The sequence below is a fragment of the Ornithodoros turicata genome, unplaced genomic scaffold (genome assembly GCF_037126465.1).
Source record: "Ornithodoros turicata isolate Travis unplaced genomic scaffold, ASM3712646v1 ctg00001067.1, whole genome shotgun sequence".
NCBI classification, from domain to species: domain Eukaryota; kingdom Metazoa; phylum Arthropoda; class Arachnida; order Ixodida; family Argasidae; genus Ornithodoros; species Ornithodoros turicata.
This window is the reverse complement of record NW_026999457.1, coordinates 120,001-137,500: the sequence shown is the minus strand read 5'-3', so window position 1 is coordinate 137,500 and position 17,500 is coordinate 120,001. Positions and strand designations below refer to the sequence as shown.

General features: G+C 52.9%; 1 non-coding gene and 3 pseudogenes across 1 annotated transcript; all 4 read right to left on the bottom strand.

Moving 5' to 3' along the window:
* Window positions 1–2,572: 2,572 nt before the first annotated feature.
* LOC135376276 (U2 spliceosomal RNA) lies at window positions 2,573–2,775 on the bottom strand (annotated as a pseudogene).
* Window positions 2,776–8,294: 5,519 nt separating this feature from the next.
* Window positions 8,295–8,484, bottom strand: LOC135376351 (U2 spliceosomal RNA). The gene has a single exon (XR_010417656.1). It is a non-coding gene; the product is annotated as a U2 spliceosomal RNA (small nuclear RNA).
* Window positions 8,485–9,317: 833 nt separating this feature from the next.
* On the bottom strand, window positions 9,318–9,520 carry LOC135376285 (U2 spliceosomal RNA; annotated as a pseudogene).
* A 5,424-nt stretch (window positions 9,521–14,944) lies between these two features.
* LOC135376275 (U2 spliceosomal RNA) lies at window positions 14,945–15,147 on the bottom strand (annotated as a pseudogene).
* Between the last annotated feature and the right edge of the window lie 2,353 nt (window positions 15,148–17,500).

Sequence of the window (17,500 nt, the reverse complement as noted above, 5' to 3'; positions counted from 1 at the left end):
GTCGTTGCGGTTAGTCTCTTGAGGCTCCACGTCGATATTTCTGTTGCCGTGGGGCGGTGACGTGGAGACGGGCCGTGGTAAATCGTTGCCTTCACCGCTGTCGTAGATAGGTCCCTCCGCTTCACTATGGCTGGACATGACGTCAACGTGCTCACTGATCGTCGTCTGGGGCATGATACTTGTGTTGACTGCGTCCCCCACTACACCTGCTGGTTCCTGCTCGTCGATGGTGTCGCCCTGTATCAAGGGGATTGCAGAATGGAAGTCAGCAGTCCGCGGTGTTGTGTTGTGCCCGTCGCTAATGGCGCACTCCGTGCTTTCTTCATGTCCTGTGATATTCACCGAGTCCGGGGCAGCGGGATAAGCGTCGTAGTTGGTGAGTGTCATGTGGCTTGCGTTGGCGTCGCTGTTTCCTTCTTCTTGCGCCGAGTCCTGGCGCGGCGCGTTGCAGACCGTCGCTGGTGCACTAGATGCTAAACATTCTGGTAAAGTCGTATTGCGGATTTGTGCCGTTCTTGTCGCCCTTGCTTCTTCGCGTCGGTGCCATATCATGTGGTTGGAGAGTCCCTTGCGGCTTGGGAATGAATCTTGGCAGACGCTGCACGTATGCCGGAACGCATTGCGATCTGCGGCTTGTCGTTGTTGAGACCTGGCCTCACATCTGTGGTTTTTGGGGCGGTTGCCTACGTCCATGTCACAGTCCGAGCAGTAATATATTATCTTCTTAATGCGGTGCTCGTGGACCTGTTCCAAGTGCCGGGTGAGTGATTGTCTTTGACTTGTCCAAACAGATGCCCTGAATGCATGGGGGCAGCCTTCCTCAGAGCACGTGAAGAAGTCTGGCAGCGGGAAGTAGACGGTGAGGCAGTCGTCGTTTCTGGTCGGCTGCTTTGGCTCAGTGTTGCTGGTTTGCGACTCGTTTGATGCATTGTCACTCGAGGCTGACCCAAGGCTCGGCGCCCTCGTAGAGGACATAAAAACCGAGCCTTCCCCGTAGTGTAGAGGGCTACGGGGCTCCAGGTGTATATGACTGCAGGGTTCACCTTTCGCAGTGGCGTGTAGGTCTTGTTTCGTGGCGCCGGTAGAAGCACCCCTCCGAGGTCCGCCAAGGGCAGCGGCTTGCCGCGCCTTACGACTGTCATTGGTGCAGGACGCATCGTGGGCAGCAGTGGCGGCAGCGTCTGGGGCGGGCATCCTGCTAGCAGGCTGCGCAGGGGGATCCTTCGCAGGATCCGGTTGTAGACTCCTGCAAGATCCGTCGCGCGCCATGGAGTACTCCGGAAGCGGCAGGGTGGCTGGGCTGTGGTCCGACGAGCTTCCCGGCGAATCACGCGGATCCGTTGTCGAGGCATTGCTGTCGGGACAGCTGGACATCGCGTGGGCAGGCTGCATTGGGAAGGGGCACTGGTCCAAACCCCATACAGGGCCCTCCCTTTGCGGACACTCAACGCCCTGAAAAGGGCGGTAGGCAGCAAGCCGCCTACTTAGTGCCACCTGCGAGGTGAGGAGAGTGGCTGCTTCGGGCAAGGGGCTATAAACCAAACCCCAAAAGAGGCCTTGTCCTTGGCTGGCGCACTAATCGCCCTGAAAAGGGCGGTACACGACAAGGTGTACTCGTCGCCACCACTGTCAGGCCTTTTGGTGATCGAAAGCACTACACTTTGATCTTAGCCAAAAGGCCGAGAAGCGATAAATATTACACGTCCATCTTACGCTCTGGTCACGGTCGCGGCACCTGCCTCCTCGGGTGTCACGTCGCCAAATTCAACATGATGTGGTGCGTGTAAGAAGCACTAGAATGATAGTCGGACTGCATGAAATGCGCATGTTAGCGGACGGAACTCGTGTTTCTTTCTCCCTTGTATCCGCCAAAAGACCGAGAAGAGATATACACTGCACGTCTCCCCCGTTTCGCTTCTGTCGCAGTCTCGCCTTCTGCGTCCGCGCGTGGCACGTCGCCGGTTTGGGCATCGTGGTATATGGGTACGGAACACTAGGGTGTTAGTACTAATGCATCACGGCCCGTGAGATAAAAATGATTGATTGGAAATTGCAAGAGAGAGGAAGAAAGAAAGAAAGAAAGAGAGAGAGAAAGAAAGAAAGAAAGAAAGAAAGAAAGAAAGAAAGAAAGAAAGAAAGAAAGAAAGAAAGAAAGATAGATAGATAGATAGATAGATAGATAGATAGATAGATAGATAGATAGATAGATAGATAGATAGACAGACAGACAGACAGACAGACAGACAGACAGACAGACAGACAGACAGACAGACAGAGAGAGAGAGAGAGAGATAGATAGATAGATAGATAGATAGATAGATAGATAGATAGATTGATTGATTGATTGATTGATTGATTGATTGATTGATTGATTGAATGAATGAATGAATGAATGTGTACCCTAGTGGCCAGACAGGACATTTCCCAGTGGTTGTCTCCAGTGTGTTCTGTGTCTGCTGTAGGTTCCCTGCTTTGCTTGGTGTTGTTTCTACGCTTCCCTCTTTTGCCTGTCTCTGGTCATCACGGCTGATGCTTATTGATGCTGTTTCGGAATTTTTGTTTTTTGTTTTGAGACGGGTGGGCCACACCTGGAGGTAGTGCAATACCAGGGCAACCCTTGACAGTGCCGAGGCGAGCTTCAGACACACTGTCTCGGGCCAAAAATAAGATTAATATCGTGAGTCCAAATAGGGCTCGTATCAGATATTAAGCTGATAAGAACAGAAAAATTTTATTCAATGTTTAGGACATGTAACAAACTGATGGAAAAACAAAACGTGAGATTACAAAGTATGGCACAAAATAGTTACAAAAAGAGAAGGCAGGGGGAAAGATAAGCAGGAATGAAGAGCTAACTATGTAGAATGGATTCGCTAAGCAATTGGGTTGCCAGTCACATGTTCGACATAGATGTTCCGTGAAGAAGCTATCACATTGCTCACACAGAGCTTCTTGAATAGTCTCAGGTAGGACTTCGTGCATAGCTTCTTCATCACCTTGTCATTTGCCGGGTCCCAGCTACCGAGCGCTCCGACGACAATGGCTTGGACTGAGACACGGTGGAAGCGCCTTTGGAGGTGGGGCTTGAGAAGTTCGTACTTTGCCTCTTTTTCCGCCCGTGCTGCAGCCAGTGCCTCGTAGCGGTTGTCGAACGGAATGGTGATGTCCACAATCATGGCCTCCTCTCCTCTGCACAGGATGAGGTCAGGCCGTAGCCCTGTGCCGCCGACAGCCATGTTCTCGGAAATCACGGTGTACTTTCCACGAGCCGCTGCCTTCACGCTCTCCACTATCTCGTTATGGCGGGCCTGGTAGCTTGCGGAAGAGGGCATGCAGTGGTCCAGCACGTGTGGGAGGGTCTCATTCGAGTTGCCGCACCTTCTGCATTGCTTGTCGTCGTTGGGAGCCCAGGGGCGCGCGCCGTTTACAGGGAGGAGGTTGAGGCGGGCTCGATGGATGAAGCGCCACTGTGCGAAGCTGGTGAATGTCCCGGTGCGGATGAAATGGGAACTGGCTTTGTCCCTGTAGACGCAGTCCATCACTTTTCCTTGGCTTGGAAGCTCCCGCAGGCTCTGGTCTCTGGCGAGGCTTAGCTGAGAGCGGATGATGGCCATTAGCTTCGTGCGTTGCGATGCGGTGATTGTTTGGTTTTCACGCGTGATGCTAATGTTGCCTTCCTCCAGGTCCCACGAGACGCCTAGCCTGGATGATGCCTTTCTTGCCTCAGTCCATACGTTGCGGAGCTGATTGCTTCGCAGCCTGAAGTCTCCCTCGTTTTCGCCGCTCAGATACTGGCAAAGTTCTTCGATGCCACATTCGCGGCCGAGGCGCTTGTCCACGGTTCTTGTCAGGCTTGACATGGCGATGGCTGACACTTCTTGATCACGCGACGTTAGAAGCTTGAAGGCACTATCCAGGCGGCATATGTCACTGATCTCTGTGGTTAGTGGAATGCCGCATGCTCCCGCCTTGCTGCTGCTGTAGAGGTAGTCAGTTGACGCAGACTTGGGGAGGTACAATGACCGCTTGATCAGTGGCCGCAAGGCGTTGTCGAGCCGTGACCAGTCGGTCTTTCCGAGCAAACCGCACCTCATGGCGAAATTCAGTGATGGATACAGGAAGGTCTTGATGGCGTCGATCCTCTGCCACGGTGCAAGACAGGAATTCAGGAGCTTCTTCCCCAGTTCGATGGCTTCGTCCACTTCACCGTTGTCTCGGAAGATGTTGTAGCCGACGGGTCTTCCAAGGTATGGGAACGATTCGAAGTCTCGTAGACATCCTATGGGTGTCCCGTCCACCTTGAATATGACGTCACGTAACCCGACAGGCTGCCGTCCGGAGATGAAGAGCGACCTGCATTTGGCTGCATTTAATTTCAGGCCGATTTGTTTTAACAGGCTGGCGGCTTGGTCGATGCGGGCCTGCAGCCTGACTTCGCTGTTTGCCATTGGCGTGAGGTCGTCAGCGTAAGCGAGTATGTTATGGCCGCTGGACGTGATCCTGTTTGTGTCTTGGATATCACGCACTATTGGGTCAATGACCAGGTTAAAAAGTAGTCCACTCAATGGGCAACCCTGGCGGATCCCGGCACGTATTTCGATGGCGTCAGTGGGACCCTGGCAGGTTACCACCCTGGTGACGTTGTCCCTGTAGAGGTCCCGTACAATCTCGGTGATCACATCGCCGGCTCCGCTTCCGCTGACAGCGTCCACTATCGCAATGTGAGGCACAGACCCGAAGGCGTTAGAAAGGTCGAGGAACGCAGCACAGAAGTCCTTTCTTCCAGCTCTTGCGGCGTCTATGTGTTCCTGGAGCACGAAGTTGTGCTCGAAAACGCCATCGTGGGGGAGAAAGCCCTTCTGGCACTTGCTCAGAACGTCGTTCTCGAGGAGCCATGACTGCAGCCGCACAGCCAAGCATCCAGTATACAGCTTGTTGATTGTTCTTGATAGGGATATTGGCCTCCAGTTGTGGATATCGTTGGGGTCCCCTTTTTTCGGGATCAGGATGGTCCTCGACGAGCGCCATATGTCCGGTATGCGTCGATACTTAAGGCAGATGTTGAAGACCGTAGCCAGGAAGTCACATTCAGGATCGGCGGACATCCAGTGCTTGTAGGTGAGTAGGTCGTCGCCGGGGGCGGTGCTCTCACACTTGCGTGCCTTCATCTTCACTTCAGCCGCCGTGAAGCGACCTAAGTTCATTTGTTCTTCGGGACGGTCACGCTGCCTCAGTATGTGTGTTGATGACTGCTTTTCTGCCCAGGTCTCCCGGAAGTATGATTCGATGTCCGTGCGCTGGATGCTGCATCTGGTGGGCTTGCCTTCGGTGATGAGGCGGACGGCCTGTCGTCGGTTTCTGCGGTAGAGACGCTGGATCTGACGGGGATTTTCCGGGTTCACGGCTTTCCGTTGTCGTCCTTCATCACTCGGGTCCGGGATGTGCATGGCGCTCCTTATGTCCGCGGTTGCAGCTTCGAGACGTGCCTCGAACGTTCTCCAGTTTTCTTCAGACTCCGCTTCACGTAGAATAGTTTTCATTGCTGGCTTGTGCGGGGCAAGGCTGAGCATGGGCAGCAATTCTTTCTGCATTACGGTGTCCTCCATGTTGACGTCGTTGCCGCAGTTCCCGTCTGTTTCGGTTGCGTCGTTGCGGTTAGTCTCTTGAGGCTCCACGTCGATATTTCTGTTGCCGTGGGGCGGTGACGTGGAGACGGGCCGTGGTAAATCGTTGCCTTCACCGCTGTCGTAGATAGGTCCCTCCGCTTCACTATGGCTGGACATGACGTCAACGTGCTCACTGATCGTCGTCTGGGGCATGATACTTGTGTTGACTGCGTCCCCCACTACACCTGCTGGTTCCTGCTCGTCGATGGTGTCGCCCTGTATCAAGGGGATTGCAGAATGGAAGTCAGCAGTCCGCGGTGTTGTGTTGTGCCCGTCGCTAATGGCGCACTCCGTGCTTTCTTCATGTCCTGTGATATTCACCGAGTCCGGGGCAGCGGGATAAGCGTCGTAGTTGGTGAGTGTCATGTGGCTTGCGTTGGCGTCGCTGTTTCCTTCTTCTTGCGCCGAGTCCTGGCGCGGCGCGTTGCAGACCGTCGCTGGTGCACTAGATGCTAAACATTCTGGTAAAGTCGTATTGCGGATTTGTGCCGTTCTTGTCGCCCTTGCTTCTTCGCGTCGGTGCCATATCATGTGGTTGGAGAGTCCCTTGCGGCTTGGGAATGAATCTTGGCAGACGCTGCACGTATGCCGGAACGCATTGCGATCTGCGGCTTGTCGTTGTTGAGACCTGGCCTCACATCTGTGGTTTTTGGGGCGGTTGCCTACGTCCATGTCACAGTCCGAGCAGTAATATATTATCTTCTTAATGCGGTGCTCGTGGACCTGTTCCAAGTGCCGGGTGAGTGATTGTCTTTGACTTGTCCAAACAGATGCCCTGAATGCATGGGGGCAGCCTTCCTCAGAGCACGTGAAGAAGTCTGGCAGCGGGAAGTAGACGGTGAGGCAGTCGTCGTTTCTGGTCGGCTGCTTTGGCTCAGTGTTGCTGGTTTGCGACTCGTTTGATGCATTGTCACTCGAGGCTGACCCAAGGCTCGGCGCCCTCGTAGAGGACATAAAAACCGAGCCTTCCCCGTAGTGTAGAGGGCTACGGGGCTCCAGGTGTATATGACTGCAGGGTTCACCTTTCGCAGTGGCGTGTAGGTCTTGTTTCGTGGCGCCGGTAGAAGCACCCCTCCGAGGTCCGCCAAGGGCAGCGGCTTGCCGCGCCTTACGACTGTCATTGGTGCAGGACGCATCGTGGGCAGCAGTGGCGGCAGCGTCTGGGGCGGGCATCCTGCTAGCAGGCTGCGCAGGGGGATCCTTCGCAGGATCCGGCTGTAGACTCCTGCAAGATCCGTCGCGCGCCATGGAGTACTCCGGAAGCGGCAGGGTGGCTGGGCTGTGGTCCGACGAGCTTCCCGGCGAATCACGCGGATCCGTTGTCGAGGCATTGCTGTCGGGACAGCTGGACATCGCGTGGGCAGGCTGCATTGGGAAGGGGCACTGGTCCAAACCCCATACAGGGCCCTCCCTTTGCGGACACTCAACGCCCTGAAAAGGGCGGTAGGCAGCAAGCCGCCTACTTAGTGCCACCTGCGAGGTGAGGAGAGTGGCTGCTTCGGGCAAGGGGCTATAAACCAAACCCCAAAAGAGGCCTTGTCCTTGGCTGGCGCACTAATCGCCCTGAAAAGGGCGGTACACGACAAGGTGTACTCGTCGCCACCACTCTCAGGCCTTTTGGTGATCGAAAGCACTACACTTTGATCTTAGCCAAAAGGCCGAGAAGCGATAAATATTACACGCCCATCTTACGCTCTGGTCACGGTCGCGGCACCTGCCTCCTCGGGTGTCACGTCGCCAAATTCAACATGATGTGGTGCGTGTAAGAAGCACTAGAATGATAGTCGGACTGCATGAAATGCGCATGTTAGCGGACGGAACTCGTGTTTCTTTCTCCCTTGTATCCGCCAAAAGACCGAGAAGAGATATACACTGCACGTCTCCCCCGTTTCGCTTCTGTCGCAGTCTCGCCTTCTGCGTCCGCGCGTGGCACGTCGCCGGTTTGGGCATCGTGGTATATGGGTACGGAACACTAGGGTGTTAGTACTAATGCATCACGGCCCGTGAGATAAAAATGATTGATTGGAAATTGCAAGAGAGAGGAAGAAAGAAAGAGAGAGAGAGAGAAAGAAAGAAAGAAAGAAAGAAAGATAGAAAGATAGATAGATAGATAGATAGATAGATAGATAGATAGACAGACAGACAGACAGACAGACAGACAGAGAGACAGAGAGAGAGAGAGAGAAGAGAGAGAGATAGATAGATAGATAGATAGATAGATAGATAGATAGATAGATAGATAGATAGATAGATAGATAGATAGATAGATAGATAGATAGATAGATAGATAGATAGATAGATAGATAGATAGATAGATAGATAGATAGATAGATAGATAGATAGATAGATAGATAGATAGATAGATAGATAGATAGATAGATAGATAGATAGATAGATAGATAGATAGATAGATAGATAGATAGATAGATTGAATGAATGAATGAATGAATGTGTACCCTAGTGGCCAGACAGGACATTTCCCAGTGGTTGTCTCCAGAGTGTTCTGTGTCTGCTGTAGGTTCCCTGCTTTGCTTGGTGTTGTTTCTACGCTTCCCTCTTTTGCCTGTCTCTGGTCATCATGGCTGATGCTTATTGATGCTGTTTCGGAATTTTTGTTTTTTGTTTTGAGACGGGTGGGCCACACCTGGAGGTAGTGCAATACCAGGGCAACCCTTGACAGTGCCGAGGCGAGCTTCAGACACACTGTCTCGGGCCAAAAATAAGATTAATATCGTGAGTCCAAATAGGGCTCGTATCAGATATTAAGCTGATAAGAACAGAATTGGTTTTGATCTTAGCCAAAAGGCCGAGAAGCGATAAATATTACACGTCCATCTTACGCTCTGGTCACGGTCGCGGCACCTGCCTCCTCGGGTGTCACGTCGCCAAATTCAACATGATGTGGTGCGTGTAAGAAGCACTAGAATGATAGTCGGACTGCATGAAATGCGCATGTTAGCGGACGGAACTCGTGTTTCTTTCTCCCTTGTATCCGCCAAAAGACCGAGAAGAGATATACACTGCACGTCTCCCCCGTTTCGCTTCTGTCGCAGTCTCGCCTTCTGCGTCCGCGCGTGGCACGTCGCCGGTTTGGGCATCGTGGTATATGGGTACGGAACACTAGGGTGTTAGTACTAATGCATCACGGCCCGTGAGATAAAAATGATTGATTGGAAATTGCAAGAGAGAGGAAGAAAGAAAGAAAGAGAGAGAGAGAGAAAGAAAGAAAGAAAGAAAGAAAGAAAGAAAGAAAGAAAGAAAGAAAGAAAGAAAGAAAGATAGATAGATAGATAGATAGATAGATAGATAGATAGATAGATAGATAGATAGATAGATAGATAGATAGATAGATAGATAGATAGATAGATAGATAGATAGATAGATAGATAGATAGATAGATAGATAGATAGATAGATAGATAGATAGATAGATAGATAGATAGAATGAATGAATGAATGAATGAATGAATGAATGTGTACCCTAGTGGCCAGACAGGACATTTCCCAGTGGTTGTCTCCAGTGTGTTCTGTGTCTGCTGTAGGTTCCCTGCTTTGCTTGGTGTTGTTTCTACGCTTCCCTCTTTTGCCTGTCTCTGGTCATCATGGCTGATGCTTATTGATGCTGTTTCGGAATTTTTGTTTTTTGTTTTGAGACGGGTGGGCCACACCTGGAGGTAGTGCAATACCAGGGCAACCCTTGACAGTGCCGAGGCGAGCTTCAGACACACTGTCTCGGGCCAAAAATAAGATTAATATCGTGAGTCCAAATAGGGCTCGTATCAGATATTAAGCTGATAAGAACAGAAAAATTTTATTCAATGTTTAGGACATGTAACAAACTGATGAGAAAACAAAACGTGAGATTACAAAGTATGGCACAAAATAGTTACAAAATGAGAAGGCAGGGGGAAAGATAAGCAGGAATGAAGAGCTAAATATGTAGAATGGATTCGCTAAACACTTGGGTTGCCAGTCACATGTTCGACATAGATGTTTCGTGAAGAAGCTATCACATTGCTCACACAGAGCTTCTTGAATAGTCTCAGGTAGGACTTCGTGCATAGCTTCTTCATCACCTTGTCATTTGCCGGGTCCCAGCTACCGAGCGCTCCGACGACAATGGCTTGGACTGAGACACGGTGGAAGCGCCTTTGGAGGTGGGGCTTGAGAAGTTCGTACTTTGCCTCTTTTTCCGCCCGTGCTGCAGCCAGTGCCTCGTAGCGGTTGTCGAACGGAATGGTGACGTCCACGATCATGGCCTCCTCTCCTCTGCACAAGATGAGGTCAGGCCGTAGCCCTGTGCCGCCGACAGCCATGTTCTCGGAAATCGCGGTGTACTTTCCACGAGCCGCTGCCTTCACGCTCTCCACTATCTCGTTATGGCGGGCCTGGTAGCTTGCGGAAGAGGGCATGCAGTGGTCCAGCACGTGTGGAAGGGTCTCATTCGAGTGGCCGCACCTTCTGCATTGCTTGTCGTCGTTAGGAGCCCAGGGGCGCGCGCCGTTTACAGGGAGGAGGTTGAGGCGGGCTCGATGGATGAAGCGCCACTGTGCGAAGCTGGTGAATGTCCCGGTGCGGATGAAGTGGGAACTGGCTTTGTCCCTGTAGACGCAGTCCATCACTTTTCCTTGGCTTGGAAGCTCCCGCAGGCTCTGGTCTCTGGCGAGGCTTAGTTGAGCGCGGATGATGGCCATTAGCTTCGTGCGTTGCGATGCGGTGATTGTTTGGTTTTCACGCGTGATGCTAATGTTGCCCTCCTCCAGGTCCCACGAGACGCCTAGCCTGGATGATGCCTTTCTTGCCTCAGTCCATACGTTGCGGAGCTGATTGCTTCGCAGCCTGAAGTCTCCCTCGTTTTCGCCGCTCAGATACTGGCAAAGTTCTTCGATGCCACATTCGCGGCCGAGGCGCTTGTCCACGGTTCTTGTCAGGCTTGACATGGCGATGGCTGACACTTCTTGATCACGCGACGTTAGAAGCTTGAAGGCACTATCCAGGCGGCATATGTCACTGATCTCTGTGGTTAGTGGAATGCCGCATGCTCCCGCCTTGCTGCTGCTGTAGAGGTAGTCAGTGGACGCAGACTTGGGAAGGTACAATGACCGCTTGATCAGTGGCCGCAAGGCGTTGTCGAGCCGTGACCAGTCGGTCTTTCCGAGCACGCCGCACCTCATGGCGAAATTCAGTGATGGATACAGGAATGTCTTGATGGCGTCGATCCTTTGCCATGGTGCAAGACAGGAATTCAGGAGCTTCTTCCCCAGTTCGATGGCGTCGTCCACTTCACCGTTGTCTCGGAAGATGTTGTAGCCGACGGGTCTTCCAAGGTATGAAAACGATTCGAAGTCTCGTAGACATCCTATGGGAGTCCCGTCCACCTTGAATATGACGTCACGTAACCCGACAGGCTGCCGTCCGGAAATGAAGAGTGACCTGCATTTGGCTGCATTTAATTTTAGGCCGATTTGTCTCAACAGACTGGCGGCTTGGTCGATGCGGGCCTGCAGCCTGACTTCGCTGTTTGCCATTGGCGTGAGGTCGTCAGCGTAAGCGAGTATGCTATGGCCGCTGGACGTAATCCTGTTTGTGTCTTGGATATCCCGCACTATTGGGTCAATGACCAGGTTAAAAAGGAGTCCACTCAATGGGCAACCCTGGCGGATCCCGGCACGTATTTCGATGGCGTCAGTGGGACCCTCGCAGGTTACCACCCTCGTGACGTTGTCCCTGTAGAGGTCCCGTACGATCTCGGTGATCGCATCGCCGGCTCCGCTTCCGCTGACAGCGTCCACTATCGCAATGTGTGGCACAGACCCGAAGGCGTTAGAAAGGTCGAGGAACGCAGCACAGAAGTCCTTTCTTCCAGCTCTGGCGGCGTCTATGTGTTCCTGGAGCACGAAGTTGTGCTCAAAAACGCCATCGTGGGGGAGGAAACCCTTCTGGCACTTGCTCAGGACGTCGTTCTCGAGGAGCCATGACTGCAGCCGTACAGCCAGGCATCCAGTATAGAGCTTGTTGATTGTTCTTGATAGGGATATTGGCCTCCAGTTGTGGATATCGTTGGGGTCCCCTTTTTTCGGGATCAGGATGGTCCTCGACGAGCGCCATATGTCCGGTATGCGTCGATACTTGAGGCAGATGTTGAAGACGGTAGCCAGGAAGTCACATTCAGGATCGGCGGACATCCAGTGCTTGTAGGTGAGTAGGTCGTCGCCGGGGGCGGTGCTCTCACACTTGCGTGCCTTCATCTTCACTTCAGCCGCCGTGAAGCGACCTAAGTTCATTTGTTCTTCGGGACGGTCACGCTGCCTCAGTATGTGTGTTGAGGACCTCTTTTCTGCCCAGGTCTCACGGAAGTAGGATTCGATGTCCGTGCGCTGGATGCTGCATCTGGTGGGCTTGCCTTCGGTGATGAGGCGGACGGCCTGTCGTCGGTTTCTGCGGTAGAGACGCTGAATCTGACGGGGATTTTCCGGATTCACGGCTTTCCTTTGTCGTCCTTCATCACACGGGTCTGGGATGTGCAGGGCGCTCCTTATGTCCGCGGTTGCAGCTTCGAGACGTGCCTCGAACGTTCTCCAGTTTTCTTCAGACTCCGCTTCACGTAGAATAGTTTTCATTGCTGGCTTGTGCGGGGCAAGGCTGAGCATCGGCAGCAATTCTTTCTGTATTACCGTGTCCTCCATGTTAACGTCGTTGCCGCGGTTCCCGTCTGTTTCGGTTGCGCCGTTGTTGCGGTTAGTCTCTTGAGGCTCCACGTCGTTATTGCCGTGGGGCGGTGACGTACAGACGGGCCGTGGTAAATCGTTGCCTTCACCGCTGTCGTAGACAGGTCCCTCCGCCTCACCATGGTTCGACATGACATCAACGTGCTCTCTGATCGTCGTCTGGGGCATGAGACTTGCGTTGACTGCGTCCCCCACTGTACCTGCTGGTTCCTGCTCGTCGGTGGTGTCGCCCTGTACCGAGGGGATTGCAGAATGGAAGTCAGGAGTCCGGGGTGTTGTGTTGTGGCCGTCGCTAATGGCGCACTCCGTGCTTTCTTCGTGTCCTGTGATATCCACCGAGTCCAGGGCAGCGGGATAGGCGTCGTAGTTGGTTAGTGTCATGTGGCTTGCGTTGGCGTCGCTGTTTCCTTCTTCCTGCGCAGAGTCCTGGCGCGGCGAGTTGCAGACCGTCGCTGGTGCAATAGATGCTAAACATTCTGGTACCGTTGTATTGCGGATTTGTGCCGTTCTTGTCGCCCTTGCTTCTTCGCGTCGGTGCCATATCATATGGTTGGAAAGTCCCTTGCGGCTTGGGAATGATTCTTGGCAGACGCTGCACGTATGTCGGAACGCATTCCGATCTGAAGCTTGTCGTTGTTGAGACCTGGCCTCACATCTGTGGTTTTTGGGGCGGTTGCCTACGTCCATGTCACAGTCCGAGCAGTAATATATTATCTTCTTAATGCGATGCTCGTGGACCTGTTCCAAGTGCCGGGTGAGAGATTGTCTTTGGCTTGTCCAAACAGATGCCCTGAATGCATGGGGGCAGCCCTCCTCAGAGCACGTGAAGAAGTCCGGCAGCGGGAAGTAGACGGTGAGACAGTCGTCGTTTCTGGTCGGCTGCTTTGGCTCAGTGTTGCTGGTTTGCAACTCGTTCGATGCATTGTCACTCGAGGCTGACCCAAGGCTCGGCGCCCTCGTAGAGGACATAAAAACCGAGCCTTCCCCGTAGTGTAGAGGGCTACGGGGCTCCAGGTGTATATCGCTGCAGGGTTCACCTCTCGCAGTGGCGTGTAGGTCCTGTTTCGTAGCGCCGGAAGAAGCACCCCTCCGAGGTCCGCCAAGGGCAGGGGCTTGCTGCGCCTTACGACTGTTATTGGTCCAGGGTGCATCGTGGGCAGCAGTGGCGGCGGCGTCTGGGGCGGGCATCCTGCTAGCAGGCTGCGCAGGGGGGTCCTTCGCAGGATCCGGTTGTAGACTCCTGCAGGGTCCGTCGCGCTCCATGGAGTACTCCGGCAGCGGCAGGGTGGCAGGACTGTGGTCCGACGAGCTTCCCGGCGAATCACGCGGATTCGTTGTTGAGGCCATGCTGTCGGGACAGCTGGACATCGCGTGTGCAGGCTGCATTGGGAAGGGGCACTGGTCCAAACCCCATACAGGGCCCTCCCTTTGCGGACACTCAACGCCCTGAAAAGGGCGGTAGGCGGCAAGCCCCCTACTTAGTGCCACCTGTGAGGTGAGGAGAGTGGCTGCTTCGGGCAAGGGGCTATAAACCAAACCCCAACAGAGGCCTTGTCCTTGGCTGGCGCGCTAATCGCCCTGAAAAGGGCGGTACACGACAAGGTGTACTCGTCGCCACCACTCTCAGGCCTTTTGGTGATCGAAAGCAATACACTTTGATCTTAGCCAAAAGGCCGAGAAGCGATAAATATTACACGTCCATCTTACGCTCTGGTCACGGTCGCGGCACCTGCCTCCTCGGGTGTCACGTCGCCAAATTCAACATGATGTGGTGCGTGTAAGAAGCACTAGAATGATAGTCGGACTGCATGAAATGCGCATGTTAGCGGACGGAACTCGTGTTTCTTTCTCCCTTGTATCCGCCAAAAGACCGAGAAGAGATATACACTGCACGTCTCCCCCGTTTCGCTTCTGTCGCAGTCTCGCCTTCTGCGTCCGCGCGTGGCACGTCGCCGGTTTGGGCATCGTGGTACGGAACACTAGGGTGTTAGTACTAATGCATCACGGCCCGTGAGATAAAAATGATTGATTGGAAATTGCAAGAGAGAGGAAGAAAGAAAGAGAGAGAGAGAGAAAGAAAGAAAGAAAGAAAGAAAGAAAGATAGAAAGATAGATAGATAGATAGATAGATAGATAGATAGATAGATAGATAGACAGACAGACAGACAGACAGACAGACAGACAGACAGACAGACAGACAGAGAGAGAGAGAGAGAAGAGAGAGAGAGAGATAGATAGATAGATAGATAGATAGATAGATAGATAGATAGATAGATAGATAGATTGATTGATTGATTGATTGATTGATTGATTGATTGATTGATTGATTGATTGATTGATTGATTGATTGAATGAATGAATGAATGAATGAATGTGTACCCTAGTGGCCAGACAGGACATTTCCCAGTGGTTGTCTCCAGTGTGTTCTGTGTCTGCTGTAGGTTCCCTGCTTTGCTTGGTGTTGTTTCTACGCTTCCCTCTTTTGCCTGTCTCTGGTCATCATGGCTGATGCTTATTGATGCTGTTTCGGAATTTTTGTTTTTTGTTTTGAGACGGGTGGGCCACACCTGGAGGTAGTGCAATACCAGGGCAACCCTTGACAGTGCCGAGGCGAGCTTCAGACACACTGTCTCGGGCCAAAAATAAGATTAATATCGTGAGTCCAAATAGGGCTCGTATCAGATATTAAGCTGATAAGAACAGAAAAATTTTATTCAATGTTTAGGACATGTAACAAACTGATGGAAAAACAAAACGTGAGATTACAAAGTATGGCACAAAATAGTTACAAAAAGAGAAGGCAGGGGGAAAGATAAGCAGGAATGAAGAGCTAACTATGTAGAATGGATTCGCTAAGCAATTGGGTTGCCAGTCACATGTTCGACATAGATGTTCCGTGAAGAAGCTATCACATTGCTCACACAGAGCTTCTTGAATAGTCTCAGGTAGGACTTCGTGCATAGCTTCTTCATCACCTTGTCATTTGCCGGGTCCCAGCTACCGAGCGCTCCGACGACAATGGCTTGGACTGAGACACGGTGGAAGCGCCTTTGGAGGTGGGGCTTGAGAAGTTCGTACTTTGCCTCTTTTTCCGCCCGTGCTGCAGCCAGTGCCTCGTAGCGGTTGTCGAACGGAATGGTGATGTCCACAATCATGGCCTCCTCTCCTCTGCACAGGATGAGGTCAGGCCGTAGCCCTGTGCCGCCGACAGCCATGTTCTCGGAAATCACGGTGTACTTTCCACGAGCCGCTGCCTTCACGCTCTCCACTATCTCGTTATGGCGGGCCTGGTAGCTTGCGGAAGAGGGCATGCAGTGGTCCAGCACGTGTGGGAGGGTCTCATTCGAGTTGCCGCACCTTCTGCATTGCTTGTCGTCGTTGGGAGCCCAGGGGCGCGCGCCGTTTACAGGGAGGAGGTTGAGGCGGGCTCGATGGATGAAGCGCCACTGTGCGAAGCTGGTGAATGTCCCGGTGCGGATGAAATGGGAACTGGCTTTGTCCCTGTAGACGCAGTCCATCACTTTTCCTTGGCTTGGAAGCTCCCGCAGGCTCTGGTCTCTGGCGAGGCTTAGCTGAGAGCGGATGATGGCCATTAGCTTCGTGCGTTGCGATGCGGTGATTGTTTGGTTTTCACGCGTGATGCTAATGTTGCCTTCCTCCAGGTCCCACGAGACGCCTAGCCTGGATGATGCCTTTCTTGCCTCAGTCCATACGTTGCGGAGCTGATTGCTTCGCAGCCTGAAGTCTCCCTCGTTTTCGCCGCTCAGATACTGGCAAAGTTCTTCGATGCCACATTCGCGGCCGAGGCGCTTGTCCACGGTTCTTGTCAGGCTTGACATGGCGATGGCTGACACTTCTTGATCACGCGACGTTAGAAGCTTGAAGGCACTATCCAGGCGGCATATGTCACTGATCTCTGTGGTTAGTGGAATGCCGCATGCTCCCGCCTTGCTGCTGCTGTAGAGGTAGTCAGTTGACGCAGACTTGGGGAGGTACAATGACCGCTTGATCAGTGGCCGCAAGGCGTTGTCGAGCCGTGACCAGTCGGTCTTTCCGAGCAAACCGCACCTCATGGCGAAATTCAGTGATGGATACAGGAAGGTCTTGATGGCGTCGATCCTCTGCCACGGTGCAAGACAGGAATTCAGGAGCTTCTTCCCCAGTTCGATGGCTTCGTCCACTTCACCGTTGTCTCGGAAGATGTTGTAGCCGACGGGTCTTCCAAGGTATGGGAACGATTCGAAGTCTCGTAGACATCCTATGGGTGTCCCGTCCACCTTGAATATGACGTCACGTAACCCGACAGGCTGCCGTCCGGAGATGAAGAGCGACCTGCATTTGGCTGCATTTAATTTCAGGCCGATTTGTTTTAACAGGCTGGCGGCTTGGTCGATGCGGGCCTGCAGCCTGACTTCGCTGTTTGCCATTGGCGTGAGGTCGTCAGCGTAAGCGAGTATGTTATGGCCGCTGGACGTGATCCTGTTTGTGTCTTGGATATCACGCACTATTGGGTCAATGACCAGGTTAAAAAGTAGTCCACTCAATGGGCAACCCTGGCGGATCCCGGCACGTATTTCGATGGCGTCAGTGGGACCCTGGCAGGTTACCACCCTGGTGACGTTGTCCCTGTAGAGGTCCCGTACAATCTCGGTGATCACATCGCCGGCTCCGCTTCCGCTGACAGCGTCCACTATCGCAATGTGAGGCACAGACCCGAAGGCGTTAGAAAGGTCGAGGAACGCAGCACAGAAGTCCTTTCTTCCAGCTCTTGCGGCGTCTATGTGTTCCTGGAGCACGAAGTTGTGCTCGAAAACGCCATCGTGGGGGAGAAAGCCCTTCTGGCACTTGCTCAGAACGTCGTTCTCGAGGAGCCATGACTGCAGCCGCACAGCCAAGCATCCAGTATACAGCTTGTTGATTGTTCTTGATAGGGATATTGGCCTCCAGTTGTGGATATCGTTGGGGTCCCCTTTTTTCGGGATCAGGATGGTCCTCGACGAGCGCCATATGTCCGGTATGCGTCGATACTTAAGGCAGATGTTGAAGACCGTAGCCAGGAAGTCACATTCAGGATCGGCGGACATCCAGTGCTTGTAGGTGAGTAGGT